Source organism: Cyprinodon variegatus, unplaced genomic scaffold, assembly GCF_000732505.1.
Source record: "Cyprinodon variegatus isolate N-32 unplaced genomic scaffold, C_variegatus-1.0 Scaffold299, whole genome shotgun sequence".
NCBI lineage: Eukaryota > Metazoa > Chordata > Actinopteri > Cyprinodontiformes > Cyprinodontidae > Cyprinodon > Cyprinodon variegatus.
Genome location: NW_015150752.1, coordinates 536,443 through 553,602, shown reverse-complemented (window position 1 = coordinate 553,602; position 17,160 = coordinate 536,443).

Genomic DNA, 17,160 nt, shown 5'->3' with positions numbered 1-17,160 from the left:
TTAAAAGTTTTCAAAGGAAATCCAGCCGATTTAATTGAATCACTGACTTTTCAAAATTTGCCCATCTGGCTAAGCGTGTACAGACAGTAAATATTCACTAGGTCCATCATTCTAGTTCCATCAGAGGCACTTGTGAGTGTAAATAATCTCTGTTTACATCCCATGACAAAAACAGTCTCATGTATGTTTTATACAAACACTGTGGTTCAGTTTGTTGAGGTGCTCTACATTTACAACATCAAGTTACACAAAGAGGAACAACTTGTCCTTACTTAATAGCAAATACCTCAAGCTCATTCAAACTCTATGAGTGGTGATCTAGTCACAAATCTCTGTCGAATTTAAATCTAGATTTGACGTAATACAAACCCTTCTGCTATTGAACTGGTTGTATCTTTGGTGCTTTTCCTGTCTGTCCCTTCTGGTAAAAAAAAAAATGCAGAATATCAAAGCAACGCTTCACAGCAGAGAAGCAATGTTCAGTGCAATGTGCAATCTTAGTTTTTGTCATACATGAGATTTTGCAGGCTGCCAACAAAACTTAATTTTGGTCTCCTTTAAACAAAGCACATTCTTCCACATGTATTATGCAAATTTGGCTTTGACTGTCTTTGCAACTTCTCCATAAAGATGAGATTATCAAAGCATTTGACTAGTAGTTGTCCTGTTGACAGATTCTTCTGTGTGTTTTATGGATCTCCATCAAAATGCTTTTCTAACAATGTCCTCTTTAGCCTTGGTATTAGGTCAGGTGGTTGTTTCAGTAGGTGATGAAGGATTGAATATTCTGTTGTGAGATGTTCAAACCTTTCAATATGAGGGGAGAGGCAGCCTAGTGGTTTGGGCATAGAGCTTGGAATCCTGAGGTTCTGAGTTCGAGCCTCACTCCCACAGACTACCGCTCTGGCTCTCCCAGCAAGACCCTTAACCCCACAATGCTCCCTAGGCACCCCACAATGGCAGCCCACTGCTCCCCAAGGGGATGGATTAAATGCAGGGGTACATTTCTCCAATGTGAGATCAATATAGTTTTAATTATTGTTATTATCTTGTTTCTTTAAATGAACCTCTAAATCTCAACACCTTTACTGCTGACCTGACTGCTGCTTTCCCCCTTCATGCACTGCGAAAAATGATCGAAAAATAAGTAAAAAATTTTAAATTAAGTGTATCTACCCTTAATTTGTGTAGATTTGAGAATTTTTACTCTTAAACATAAGATAATTAGATAATATGCTACCTGTCCGAGATGTACCCTGCCTCTCGCTCATTAACAGCTGGAGGTAGACACCAGCTCCCCTCGCGACCCCAGCATGATAGAAATTGGACGGATAGATAATATCCACTTGAAATAAAACCATGCAATTATTTTTTTCTTATTTTAAAGGTAAATTATCTTGTTCCATTGGCAACGTGTCTAAGTTACCGCCTCAATTCAAGAATAAATGCACTTATTTTAAGAAAATAATGACTTACACAATACAATTTGTGACATACAGTTGAAATATGCTTCCTAAAAAGATGAATTCAGGCTAGCTGGTTATATTTGATTTTATTTAGGAAGTACTACAGTAATTAGGGGATAAGAAAAATAGATGCTATACTTCTAACTTTATCATTCCTAGATGTATGCATTTATATTATAACTTGATAAACTGTGAAAAACTTAAATGCATAAATACTTTTCCATAGGGTGGTTAACATATTACAAGTAAGATTATCTGTTTTTGGCCATCATTATATTTAGGCATGCTTCTTGTGAAAAATAGATATATATTGGTGGACCAGGCTTGATAAACAATTGATGTAGAGAATTTGTATGAATATTTAAGTAGCAGTCATCTAATGGCAGACAAGGTTTCTCCTCTCACACACTTTCTGTCAGTCGCCCTATCTACCCTTGTCTCTCTACCTTATTCCTCCATGCTCTTTTTCATCACAGGCCTATCACTTACAGCATTTGCCTGTAATTTGAGCTCTCATATTCAACCATCTGTAACTGTCCCATAACCTCTACCGCTCAGGCCACAGCTCTGCGATCAGATGAGCTCATTATTTAATGCTGGCGAAGAGTAGGGAAAGTGTATTAGTAACTGACTCCGAGTCAGCTGGTAACTAGAGTCTCAGCCTGGACTGTGTGGGCCATCCCCAGCCTCCAAGCTCAAAGCAACACAGGGGCTACCAAACAAGGTAATTAGACACCAAGCTGCTAACACATAAAAAAACCTTAGGAAATCCAAATGTAGGTTGCTGGGCATTGGGGATGTAGATGAGCAGAGCGGGATTCTTGGCTCAAGGATAAGACTGGAATATGGCTTTACCTGGAGAAGAGGATACTGGGTTTGTTAAAATATTAAGGATGCCGATTAACCTTAATTTGGATATTTATTTTGCATTTTAAATTTGGATTATCCTTATGATTTTACAATGTATTCTGCAGTCCAGCTTTTTTAGTGGACACAGACTTGACTAACTAACCGTGGCTGTCCATCCAGTGTTTCTTGTTACCACCTCATGTCAGTAAAAATAAGATTTACTTTTTTGTCTCTTGTGGTAATTTGTCAATCTGCAAGTATGCATGGGCTTCCTTGCTCATCCCTAGGCCACTGTTTTGGTAACTCTTCTGATGTTAACACTGATTCTGCACATTCTGCTGAGTCAAATGGGTCCATGAACAATAGAAACAATAACGGACTCTCAGCGGCCGACCCGGTTACATCTCAACCTGTTGAAACCACACCAAGCAGCAGGCAGGAAGAGCAGCCTTTTCAGCTTCAGAGGACTTTCTCCTGTATGTCCTCCAACTCCAGAAGAAGCAGGAACATCAATGCAACAAGGTCAAACTCTGGTTGCTATGTACAGGAAGAAGGTGCAGAAGCATATTTAGAGGCTCCTCCGCTTCTCAGTAACTTTTCTGAGAGCTCAGACCATGAGAAGGAGCTGGAGCGTTGTCCAGAACGTGAACAGAGATACCCTCAAATCCCCAGACCCTCCATAATTATAAGACAGCCAAAGGTAAGAAAGTTGTATATTTTATCTGACTTTGCAAAGAATAACAACTTAGGTTACTGAGCATGCATTAAATGAATCCCATTAGAATGTATCATACTTTCTACAGAAATGTTTTCAACTTTTATATATTGGTTACCGGTATATGCTTTGTCTTGTTTCTTACTGTGATACCATTTATAACCACAAGATGGCGTTTAGATCCCACATAAAGTTGAAGACCTGCTGCTTTTTGGGGAAATCCACCTGTGCCTGAATGAAAGTCAGCCATTTTTCCAGAATGAAATGTAAAATCCTTTTATGAATGAACTGTAAAACTTTGAGTATCCATTCCACAGTTGTAAAGTTCAATGACTGCAGATAGGATGTCAGTAAAATGTGTCCTGAGTCAACGCTCAATATGAATCAAGAATTGTGATCTCTCCAGACATCTGTGTCTTTATATATTTGTGTTTGTTTATGGTTGATACTGATATTTTGCCAGCAATTTACAGTCTACGCAATAAGCAATATTCTTTCCACAACATGACTAATTATTGCAGATTAAAATAACATGCATACATCTCAACCCTATGACAAAACAACAAAACTCAAACATTTAATCCAATTCTTTTCAAAAATGTTTTATGGAAAAAAAAAAAAAAAAAACATAATTTAAATAATACAACCAAGCAGATAAAATGCAAAGAACTACGAAAAAAGACAGATGTACATTGATTTTTGTGTGAACAAATCTCTTCAGCTGCAGAACCTGGTTTGGGTTGTTTCAATGCCTTTCAACCTTTTCCTTTCGAATAAATAAAATGAAAATTAAACTTGTTAAATTAAATAATTGTTAACAAATTCTGCAATCAATTTACTGTTAAGAGATTCTACACCATCCAACTTCATAAAATAACAACCAACTCAGACTGGAAATTAAGCCACTTGCTTTCAGGGATGCTAAACCTGGAAGTTAAAGGTCAAGCATCCCCTGGTGGGCAAAAGTTGCACAGTGCTGCTTTAGTAGGGTTTTCAACTTTTTTTCATACCACCTTTCCATAATAGCCAAATGTACTAAATACAAGAATAACATTTTTGTCTTTTGATTAGTTTCTCCCTTCGCTCAAGCATAGTCTGTCTGCATCTCCTTCAGACTTACTTTGGCAAAACACTTGTTTCTGTAATGAGATAAATTTACACAAAGGTTTATTTTACTAAAGATAACCTCTCAGTGTGTTTGGTTTTACTGAATTTCATTAAGGGGTGTCATAAATAAAGGCAGTGAAAACAAATCCTCATTAATCTTAACTAATCTTAATATTAATACTAACATCTAAGATGTTAGTTTAAAAGTGTTGGATCCCTTTTTTCAACTTTACTTTTAGCATCTACCGTTATATGTTTTTCTTTCAGATAATAGCCCCGTAAGTGCGGTTTTGTTGACAAAATGTGAAAATCATAAAAGGGGCATAAATACTTTTGCAAGGTGTTAAATCTTAAAAAGAAAAACCACAGACACATAAATAGTACTGCAAAAACTATATAAAAAACTATATAAAAAAACACTAACAAAGAAGAATTACATTTAGAGAAGAACAGCAGAGAAGATCATCAGGGCTCCTCTCCCCTCCATAAAAGACATTTCTTCCCAGTGCTGCTTGTCCCGAGCCTGTAACATTATCAAAGACCCCTTACTCCCCCACCATGGACTGTTCTCCCTGCTGCCCTCTGGGAAGAGGCTTTGAAGGATCCAATGCAGGGCCAGCAAAGTCTGCAATGGCTTCTTCCCCACTGCTATCAGACTGTTGAACTGTTAAAAAACTTAAGATGTCTCACACACTGCATTAAACTGAGAACTCCAAATGAAAAACACTTCATAATTGCACCATATATATTTAATGCTTTGAACTTCCATATCAATGCGGGGGGGTTTTGCACAATGTTTTTTCTCGCACAATGTTTACATTTGATCACTGCTGCACTTCAACAATTGGAAATGTCATGAGAGCTGTAACAATGAAATTTTGTTTTGTATACGCTCTGTCTATACAAAACAACAGTAAAAGTTGTCAAAGACTGGAAAATGCAGGACATTGGAAAAAAAGGCCTTTCTAAACTATACAATGAAAAAAAAACAGAGTGAACGTACTATTCTATTTTCAATTTCTCCTTTGCAAAGTTTAATTTCCTAGCTTTATTCATTAGTATCGGTAACCATGTAATTTTAAGGTTTTAATTTTTTTTAATGATTACATATTCTTTTTCTTGATGACCTCTGCATTTAAGATTGTTAAATAATGAATAACAAAACCATATTTGCTACGAGTCACAAAGGACCAACTAGTCTATTTGAACAACAGTTTCTTCATTAATCGACAGGTTCCCTAACATTTCAACCAGTGCTCCTAAAAGTAACAATGCAAAGTAACAGGCCACCACCTAAAAATAGATACAATTATTTCCACCTTAAAAATGTAATTATGAGATGCAGTTACTTAATTAAGTGTATTTTTAATCATTTATTGAAACATTTAATTATCTAATGTGCATTTTACAGTTTCATGATTTGTAAATGTAAGCATCTGCCCATTTGTAAATTTTCTCCTGTCAGGATCGCAGTAGTGTCTATGGGTGAGAGGCAGCATTACATCTATTTACTGTATTTCATGGTACATTTATTTGTTTCAACATTTATGTATTTCATGACCCCCCTGGGTGTTCCCGAAACCCACTTTAGGAACCCATACTTTAATCCAAGAGAAGGGGGAGACACACAGTCCATACTGCGTCCTCAGGCTGTGATCAATAATGCTGATCAGCTGCTGATCCTCCAGATAAATGAGGTGTAGGAGGAGGGAAACGTCTCATCAGGTGTTGGGCAACATTTAAAAGAGGCAATCAGAAACTTGATATAATATTTTGTTTTTTATTTGAAAAGCCTGAACTAAACTGTTTTTTATGAAAAGCAGCTTCTTCATTGCTCTGTTTAGCAATGATTCTGCTGAATCACAATAAGTTACAGAGATGTTATTTTAGCAGTTTTGTCACTTTCTGTTGAAACAGGAAAAAAATAGCTTTGCAGTTGTTGCTTAACTAAGCAAACATTAATCGTGTGCAACACCCACACTGGCTTCCTCTTGATCTTGATGGCAGTTTTAAAGAATGCAGATTAGCTGACTGTAACGCAAACATGATCAAACTAGAAGTAGCCTTCTGAATAAGCTGACAGTCCAAAGCCTAAAGCCTTACTAACTCTAACCTGGGGCCAAAAATTCATGTCCAATCTGTTGCAATGCTCGAAGGGCTAAATGTGAGAATATTGACATGCATAGCAGACTATATAAGAAACCATAGAAAAAGCAGGCATATTTTGAGTAATGTAGGTAAATACCAAATATTTGCATAGTTTCGGATTTAATCACTGGAATTTCTTGTTTAGGCTTCCAGTTTATTATATGTAGCTTTGATCTTCTGGAAACTTTATTGCTTTTTTGTGTCTTTATATCAGTGAATCATAGCATGATTATACCTTCACCCTGCCTTTGCACCCGGACAGCTTTTATGGGACACTTCCTCAATCGGAATCCTGCTCCCACATGATAAGTCTGATTATTACAGACACACAGTAACAATGGTTTTATTGTTCCTGAAAATTAAATGTTCCTCATTTTAACAGTCAAATAAGCGTTCAATGCTACCAGCACAATGCTTTGTGGATGTGACTCTTTTATGAAGGGAACAGAATTGTTCTGTTTTTTTTTTTTTTCCACAATAATAATGCAGAGTACATTTAATTAAGTTACACAACCATATATGGAAAAGCAGAAAATGAAGGGAGCACTGCTTTTGCAAGAAGATATTGATAAACTTAAATGATAAATGTTTTCCTGGTTCAAACACTAATTTTAAACCAAAGGTTATCAAGTGATATGGAGAGAGGTAGTACTATACATTTTGTACAAAGTCATCACCATGTTCTGCTGTAGCATTTTACAGCAGTGAAAATGCTGACATTGTTGCAGATAACAGAGACATCAATCCATCCATTTTCTTTCACTCTTATCTCTGCTGGGGTCGCGAGGGGAGCTGGTGCCTATCTCCAGTTGTCAAAGGGCGAGAGGCGGGGTACAACCTGGCCAGGTCGCCGGTCTATCACAGGGCAACACAGAGACAACAATTCGTATACACAATAAAGGAAAATTTAGAGAAGTAAATTAACCAAACAGTCATGTTTTTGGACTGTGGGAGGAAGCCAGAGTACCTGGAGAAAGCCCATGCATGCACAGGCAGAACATGCAAACTCCATGCAGAAAGACCCCGGGCTGGAATCTAACCTGGAACCATCTTGCTGCAAGGCAGCAGTGTGACACTTTGCAGCCCTAGCAGAGACAATAGTAGACAATTTGTGTTCATTTCCAATGATTAAAAACTAAAACAGATTATATAGATGTTTTAATATCGGTGGTAGTCAAAACATCTGTTAATGCATCAGTCATTGCATCCTCTTTAAAATGATCTATTGATAAGACTGAGACGGTGAGAGTGATAATTTATTGCCATAACAGGTATGAAATAGGTTGATAAGGAATCCAAATGGGTACTTCGCTTCCGCATCTGAATCTTACCCTTACTTGCAGGAGCTATCATAACTTTACAGAATATTTTGTTGGTAAAACTAACCATTATTACACTATTTAACTATTAATTATATATTACCTGTTTGTAGTAGTTTAAAATTCCCTCCTAAAGTTTTACAGCTCTAAATAAGTTAGTTAGTAAAAATGAGAATAGATTTTTATTTCCCTTATTTTATTATTTCTCTATTTTCTCTTTTGGAATCTAGAACATTTTCGAAATCAGGTTTAACAGAGATGAAATGATGGTAACAAAGTGCACTAATTATGTGTTAAAAAATCTTTATTTAGCTATAATAATCAGTTTCTGAGTTCTATATTTTGAAAATACGGTGACCTCAGTTAGTAGTTCACCAGCTGCCAGTCCTCTAACATGAGTCAGTAAGTGTGAACACATCACCCAAACTCTGGCCTCCCACTAATAACTTCCTATTATCCACATTCAGAGTTTATTATTATATTATTATTCTTTTATATTTATTTAAAGGTTGCATGGTCTATCCTGATTCCTTTGAGTTGCTTCACCCAAACTCTCAGGTCAGCTGATCAGCTGTTCCAGTAGATGTTGGCATCAAATACTGTAGGAACAGAGCTTTTAGTGCTGCTGCACACACTTTGTGGAGTAACTTTCCTATTCCTTTCAGTCATGCCCCCTTACTCTCCCCTTTTATAATAATAATAGAAAAAAAATTCTTCTCCTTGGCTTTTGGCAAAACTTTGGAAAAAAAAATTTTTTTTCAGTTTTCACTCTTTTGCTGAGCTGATTCGCTCTTTTTGTTGTTTCTTCCTCGTCCTTTGTTAGCATGTTCTTTTTTACATGTGCAGATGCGGTTGTTTAAAAGTGCTCCATAAATAATAAAAACAGTAGCAGTTTAGATTTTTACCATATTTCTCAAATTTCAAGCCAATTTGGAGACATTGCTCTTTTTCATGATTTATAAAACATGCAGTTCAAAAGGATCAGGCTTTACTGCAATTTAAACCACATTGGGGTCTAATCATTTTTACCATAATATCATAGTAGTTTTTTTTTTTTTTTTACTTCTGTAAAAACACTTAATCTAGAAAAAAATAGAGAATCTCTAAATGAAAGGTGTGTAGGGCCCTGACTTCATTCAAACAGTTAAAGTCAAGGACTCTCTGAGGTGTCATGTCCATTAGATTAATGTGTTTGTTATTCAGTTATGACCTTAGAGTGACTGACAGTATCCCTTTTTGCTCCCTTCCCACACATTCTGTCCAGGATTTAGAATTCCAGAGAACAGAGTCTGACCGACCGGATAACAGGGAGACAGAGGATGGAGGGTTATCAGGTATGGAAAACAATACAAGCTTCTTCCTTTTTACTTTCCACTCTCTAGCTTTCACGCAGGAGCTGTGGGTTGCAAATCTGAAAATGGAAAAAGTTCTTCCTTTCTGCTGATGGAAGGCCTACTTAGATGTTTTTTTTTTTTTATGTGAAGGGAGAATGATGGGGGGAATGCACAGCTATGCTCCCAGTCAGCCAACATATTATTATGGAAGATTCTTTTCATGAAGGATTTTGCGTGTGTTTAGCTTTGTGTGTTTCTCTCTGGGTTTGCATGTGCATTCTTCCACCTAGCCTGGATGTCTGGAAGGAGCTGAGTGCTGACTGTTACCCTGGGAATGAGTCAGGCCAGAGCAGTGGGAGGAATGGAGAACTATAAATGGGTAAAAAGATGGAGCTGAGTGGCTGATTAATAATCTAATTGAGCGTGTACAATGTGTGTCTGTGTAGGTCTTCACATTATTAGTGTAAATTTGAGGCCGCATACAAAGACTCCCAGCATGTAACAAAAGCTTTGTTGGCCTTCATATGAAACCATTTCAAAAACATCAAAATCAGTGAATTTTCAGCTTGAATTGGGGAAAGGTAGAAATCCATGCAAATGTTTGTAAACCATTACAAAATGTTCAAGTCTGGACAGAATTTCCTCTATCTGATTAGAAATTTAAAGCATTTAAAATGCTCTAATCTGATTTTTGTTTTATATTTCTTTTCTAGTTTCAAATTAAGCATTTCAATAGGTATTAAACATAGCAGTGGCTTTACTTCAGGCAAATCTTCTGAACCTATCTGTAAGGGACGCCAAGCCAACCTGTATTTCAGCTGCTTGTAACCAGTATCTCCTTTTTCCCATCTTGACCCAAATTAAAGGAAACTCAAAAAAATATAGCGATGATAAGATATTGTTCAAGAGTTAATTTGTTTCTGTGCAGTGGTCAGAGGTTAAGAGGTGTCTGCATCTTAGAGATAAAAGAAGCTAAAACATCCACACAGGGAAAAGGTCTTTGGCTAAAGAGAGGACCCAGAAATGATGTCTTGAACATTGTTTTTGAATATATAGCTGAAACAACATTTTCTTGAGCTGTGAAGCGCTTACTTGGTTCTTTATGTCCTTCCTCAGGATGGTAGGTATGTGTAAATGACAAAGCATGGGTTGCTTGATTTTTCTTCAAACAGTGGGACAGTATTTAGTGTGCAATATTCAAATATATGAACCTCATGTCTACAATGCTAATTTACATTATTCCATCTTTTTCATACATTTACATAAATCAATACAAAGACATTCACTGGGGGGGAAATCCTTCTCTTTGAAGAACACGGTTATTCAACACAGTTTGCATGTGTTGAATAACCGTGAACTAATGTTATCATAATATGTTTTAGTTTAGTTTTTTGTTTAGTTTTTTAGATTTTTACCAAGAATGTCCCCAGTTTCTGTCACTTACTGGGTGTTTTTATTAGTGTTTCCTCTTGTTGATCTGTTAGTGTTTCCTCTTATAGCCCGGAACAACACATGTTCACTAAAATTGATTTTCCTTGTTGGATTTTTGTTGCTGGTATAAAATACACGATTGCTTGTTTTTACCTTTGGTCTGTTATGAACTGTCCAGGGTGTACCCCTAATTCTCCACCCACTCAGTCCCCTCCAGTTCTAAGCAGGATAGAATAGTTTGTTTATTTTTATTTTTTTGTTTGCTTTTAACGAACACTTATGGAACATTTTATGTGAGCAGCTGATAGAATAACATTTTTTTTGCCTGAAGGAGGCTGCCTGAAGGAAAACAGCCCAAAATAGAGCTTTATAACTGAAACACACAAGAGAGATTATTGCCTTACTAACCTAGAACCGTGTTTTAGATGCTTTTAAAGGATTAACATCTTTAACTGTTCCTCTGTGGTGGGGGGCACACATGCACAAGGGTGGGCACAGATTGACAAAGATAAAGCTGTAGAACATCTGTTACATCTGGCTTTGTAAGTGTGTTACAGTGACACAATGAACCCTGGAAGACTGACTGATACGCCCCCCCTTTATTCCAGTGAGACAATTTTAAACAGTATAAGCAGCATTTTCTGCCTCTTGACAACCTTCTGAGGATAAAGTGGGGGAGATTATGATGCACCGGGGGGGAGCACAAGCACAAAACCTCCTCTGTGTCGATCCACGTCCCTTCCTCTCTGACGCACACACACACAGGATTGTCACACTGACCTCGATTTCCTGCAGCTATGGTTTGTCCATTTTGTTAGAAGGGTCTTCCTGCTCCCTGTGTTGGAAATCCTGCTTTTCTAGCTTATTCACACAAACACACAGAGCTCAGTGGACAAGCACAGGAAGATAAATCATGTTTTGAGTCTTCGAATGAACCTGACTATTATCTCCTCCAGAAAAGGATCAACTGAACTATTTGCAGTTTCCTTTCAGTTCATTCATAACTTATGAGGTAAGAGGGAAATCCAGGGAACTTGTTTGCTCAATTCAGGCTATGAAAGAAGATGTCATTTATTATTTCCCAAGGACTAATATCAGAAACACACCTAAAGTAGTTCTGTTTGGCCAGGGGGTGAAATAAGAGATATAAGCATTAGGAAAAGAAAAGCAGCAATAATTTCTCCTTGTAAATTGTACCATATATGTAAATCAACAGGTCCCTCTGCTTCTTTTTCTGAAGGCTGTCATTAAGCTCAGTGGAACATCCCCTCGCAACACAGCGCAATAAATGTGGGGGACTTGATCTGTAACATTTAGAGACTGTTAAATTGACTGTATCCCGATGTTTGCATATTACCACTTACATGACATCCTATGCAAACACTGGCAGACAGGCAAACATGTAAATGTGGTATTTGCTCATCCGTGACTGAAACTGCTTTTGCATGACTGAATTGAAAATATGTTCTTTCTTGTGTGACATATAAAATTTGACAAAAAGAAAAGGCAATGTTTTTGTGGCAGACCTTGGTGAAAACATACAATTGCACAAGGAACATTTCAAATTCTTTATTCTTAAAAAAATTAAAACAGAATAAGGTAACCTGGAAATAGGGTGAGAACCTGGTTACATGTTAACTTTATTAGAACAATTTATCAGTTGAACTGAAAAAAATGGGATTTATTAGGCGTTTTCTTTCAATACTTGTGAACACATTGAAAAATAGCTGTGATTATGTTGAACGATAATGTGAAGTATACAGTACAAAGAATGTAAAATAATTTATCGTGAATAAATAGCTAGCATTTGGTTGGAAGTTTGAATTGTGGCTCTTCCATTCCTCAAGCATTCCTTAAGGTGAGAAAAACAAATAAGCAGAAAGGAAGTTTAGCCAGTAAAACAGAAATCCAGCTCCATAGGGAGCACGGTTGGTGGGTTTGATTTACCTCGGAACTCAAATCTTGGGAGTTGGAGTGACGTAATATCTGAAAGTGGTAGAATTTCATTATCCCTATTCTGGATGTTAATAGTTTCTATTGTTCCTAAATGGCCACTGAAGTCCATGACAAAAAAAACTATAGTATTAATGCAATATTGTGCTCATATAAACATCATTGAAATATCTCCTCTTATAAACACTTAACATCGAACTGACTTAACTTTAAACACTCAAAATTAACAGCTAGTACTGTTGATGAAAGTAGCATCTACGGCAGGGGTCACAGCATGGCGCCTGCAGGAACCAAGGGGCCCTAAAGGACCACGTGGTGTGCCCTCAGAGTCTTCTTAAAACAGAACAACTCACTAGTATTTTGAAATTTTATTGTATTCTGTTGCTCTTCTATTTTAAATTATTTCTAGAGAATTTCATCATATAATCTTGTATTTAAGCATATATAGAGATTTCACAATTAAAATCTGTAAAGGTGAATAGAAATTAAAAGAAACAATAAAAATATGCTTATAATGTGCGATAATTAGGCGAACGCTGACCCTTGCAGCTCATAGGTCAATATCGGTAGCCCTTCCTATACTTCAGTACCCTTGAAGTAGCCCTGATTCATAAAAACGCTGGTGACCCCTGATCTACGGTATACTGAATGTGGAAGTTGGGTATTTTTTATGTTGCTCCGATTTTCAGACTCAGAACTACAACTTTGCAGTTTAAATATTCCACTAGGGGGTTGGAATTCCAAGAATAAATGGAATACAGAAGTAGTTGTAAGGGAAAACAGACATGTGATGTAAGCAATCATGGGGTCAAAATAGAACAATCAGGAAAGTCCAGATCATGGACTGCAAAAACAATGTTTAAATGTGAGGATTGTTTGAAAGGCTCTCTTGGTCAAATTAAGTTCCCCCCTAGCAACAGTTTTGAATGACTTCTGTGTTTATGTTGATCTTTTCAGCCAATCCTTTTTTCTTTATGAAAAAGAAAACCTAAAACACTAAAAGTTGTTCAGCCACATGCAAGGACCTCTTTGCATTCGACATCCTGACTTGATGAAGGCAACTTACTTAATTCCAAGGTGAGCATCAATATGGGATTTACAAATGAGGATTTATTAAGTGGCTTTGAAAAGGGCATGATTGTTTTTACCACACTTTATCACCCAACATTTTTCATCATTATTCAAAATATCTTTATTCAGGGCAAAATGGAAGTCAAATGTATAATTTGGAGGAAAAACACAAATTCTGTCTCTGGGCTCAAAAAAAACAGAAGCAGCAGAGGACCACTGTCAACTAGGAATATAAAGCTGTTGCTGCGTTTTTTTGGTAGTTGCATCATGGTTGAACATTAAGAAATCGTAAAAAATGTTGCTTGATCTGATAATTCTTTATTCCATTGTCCGAAACATCCAATGAATGTCTCTGAGCCATTTTCTAGGGAGAAAAAAGGGTCCAACTCTGTACTGGCAAGGTGTATTTAAACATTGGAGATCTTTTCTCCTAACCATCCCAATAAAGTCAACAGATTGTTTTGTTTGTGTCAAGGAGCACAGAATGGAAGGGGAATATACATAAGTAAGAATGCACAATGACAAAGCATGTATGCATATCACTTTATAAAAGAGAAGTAGAAGGGAAGTGGCTAATGAATTTGAAGGAGAAATTATTTCACAAGTGTACTGGGAGGCTGATGCAGCACTGACCTCACAAACCACTTGGAGCGAGCCATCTTGGGTGTGTAGGTTTCTATGTGTGTGTGTGTGTGTGTAACTCTGTTCCTGTTCCTTTGAGTATCGGTGGGGAAAAGGGACGTTTGTGAGTCATCCAGCAGTGATTGAATTAACTGAACTTTGGCTGAACACTCACAGGCAAGAGAGGGAAAGGCAGGAACAGCTGAATGCATTACCTCAAGCATTGGACAGCTCTAAGACAGACAGACTAAGAATGGTAGGGTTATCCAGTTTTATTGAATAAACAACCTTATTAAACATCATCTAAAGCTTGAACACCGGACACTTGCAAATTTGCTCAAAAAAGGCTTCAGGTCAACTCCAAGGAAATAACTGGAAATTTCTAGTAAACCATTTGGAGTATTACTTAAGTTCACATTTTCTTGTGATTTCCTATTCAGCTGTTTTTCCGCTAGATGTGAGGAAGGAGAGGGTGGAAAAAATGGATTACATCAGGTTAGGAGAGCAAAAAACTAGACATGTGACGGCTTCTTTTAATAAAGACCATCTCTGACTCAGCTGAGAACTTTTGAACATAGGCTGCCTTTACACGTGGTGAGTGCTTGGCTGCTATAAAGACCCTGTCATTCATAAGTAGGTCAAACATGCTGCTGGTTACACTCGCCACATCCACACGCAAATATTTACAACATCTCCTTTACACTATCAGCATCAACCACCTTTAAAAAGTGTTCAGACATCATTCTCATTTTTGAATATTTTATATTTATTTAGACCAGTTTTACAGAGGAAAACAATATAGGGTAGAACTGGTTTGAAGACCTGCTCTATTTACATAACGTCGCCATGGTTATTAGATAACGACAATACCTGGTTTGAAGTCATAAAACACCAGATGAAAGGAAAATAAGGGCACTTGCACACATACTGCAGACAAGGATTTGCACACACCATGGGAAAACCTGAAACAATGACAGAATATTGGTCGAAGTCAACAGTCAGAAGATTTCAGCACTGTAAGATGGATGGAAGCAGTAAGAGCTCGCACTAGTTTTATTTTGCACAAGTTATTTTTTCTAAATCTTTAAAAATTATTATTTCCAACTTGTGGCACCAAACATCTAGTAGGAGTTAGGGTGCAAAGTACCAGTCAGGTTTCAAGTACAAGTTGCTTACTGTAAACAATATTCACAAATAGAGGTTAAGTTGCGAGAAAAAAAAATTATGTAAAAAAACTCAACTCAAATCAGTCTTTGGGTGTTTTACACCCATGCGGCTGTGGTTAAGAAAAACTTCCCTGAATTTTTAAAGAAACCTGCATGAAACCACTTGCGGGAACAAACGGAAACTGACAAACGCAACGTCTCCGCTGTTCAACCTGTTTCACTTCGCCTCATTTCAAAAAGTTTTGTTGCCATAGCAATGTGGAATGGGTTTGTGCCACCTGTGGCAATACTTCTGCTGAGTGCAATGTGTTCCGGTATAGATAAAAAAAAAGAAAAAAAAGAAAGAAACTTGGGGGAGTTTGTGTTAACTGTTCAGAATGAAAGCTCATGATTACATATAAGAAAGTGTTCAGGATTTTGGGACATAGAGTGCTTTGCAAAAGTATTCATAACCCTTAGATTTTTAAATATTTCCCAGTAAAAAGATAAATGCTGAATGTTGTGTCAACATTAAAGTAGTACATACTTCAGTGCATTATATTACAGATTTTAATGTGCATTATGCAACCCCGTTTTTGTTTGATGCCCCTGTTTAAAAGAAATAAATAAAATGCCTTGAAAAGTCCAAAAGCAGATTCACGAGTGTGATTTGATTTCAATATAAGCGCACCCCTTCTGTGCAGGCTACAAAGGTTTATTAGATATCATTACTGAATAAAAAAGCATCATGAATACCAAGCAACTCACGAAGCAAGGTGTGGAAAAGCTTTTATTAAAGTTAGGAGATACAATCCTGTAAAGAAAATTAAGAAGTTTGAGGCTATAATGTGACATTCCCCTGAGATGTGAATACTTTTTAGGAGGGATAGTTTCCGAAACATACAGCTACTCTCTTAAGTACTGTTTGCCAAGTAAGCCTAAACTGTGGTTCAAGCTTTTAAAGAACTTTACTGAAGGTTTCCAGTTTTCCTACTGCTGTGGAGCTGCTGCTTTGTAATCCAAAAATGAAGCCATTCTTGATCAGCTCTTTCCAAAACAATAAAATCTGTTATTTTCTTCAGCTACATTCTCAAAACATGGTGTCATGATGATGCACGTCTCCACTCCCATACTCATTGTGGCTATACACAATTTTTCAGACATTACACAATTAGAATAGAATACATTGGAAAAGCATTGAGGCCTGGCATGCATACATTTGCTTGAAATTAAAACTGTCTTTAGACAATTTTAGTCTCAGGGACACGACCATCAGCATGCATCCACACTAACACATTTTTTGAACATCTGTTTCCTGCTCCAGAGGAGTTGTGAGTATGGTGGTCACTGTAGGGAGTATCCTCTCTGTCCATGATGACCCATGACTCATCCTATTGTTCAGCACAACTCTCTTAGTCAGCCCTCTCCTAAATTATGAGAAAGTACGTAGGGATGTCTTACGTTTGTGTTGTCCCCTTTTCCCCCTTAGTGTAAACTCCAAATGGAGGCTTCGGGTGTTTTATGCTACTTTTTCCCTGTGATTTCCTGTAAACCTGTTACTCATGTTGAGCAGACACTTCCTCCTCCAGAGACTGAATTCAAAATAAATACCTTTTAGGGGGATTTGCTGGTCGATTGTCCTCAAAATAAGCCAAGCAGTCCGAGGTGATGCTCAGGTTGAAAATAGGGGTTTTAGTGAGTCAGTTTAACAGAAGGGGGCTGGATAAGTAGATGCACAGACCCCTGTGTGATAAGAAGATTATTCTTTATCAGACAGAATACTCTGGATATTTACTGTGTGGCAGCAGCATGCAGAATTCTGATCTGTTGTGATCAAAGGAAAGAATGCAGAAATATGGTATATTATATTTAACAGATTATGTAAAAATATTGGGGTCATGGGAGGTTTGTGTCTATCTCTAGATAGATAGATAGATAGATAGATAGATAGATAGATAGATAGATAGATAGATAGATAGATAGATAGATAGATAGATAGAT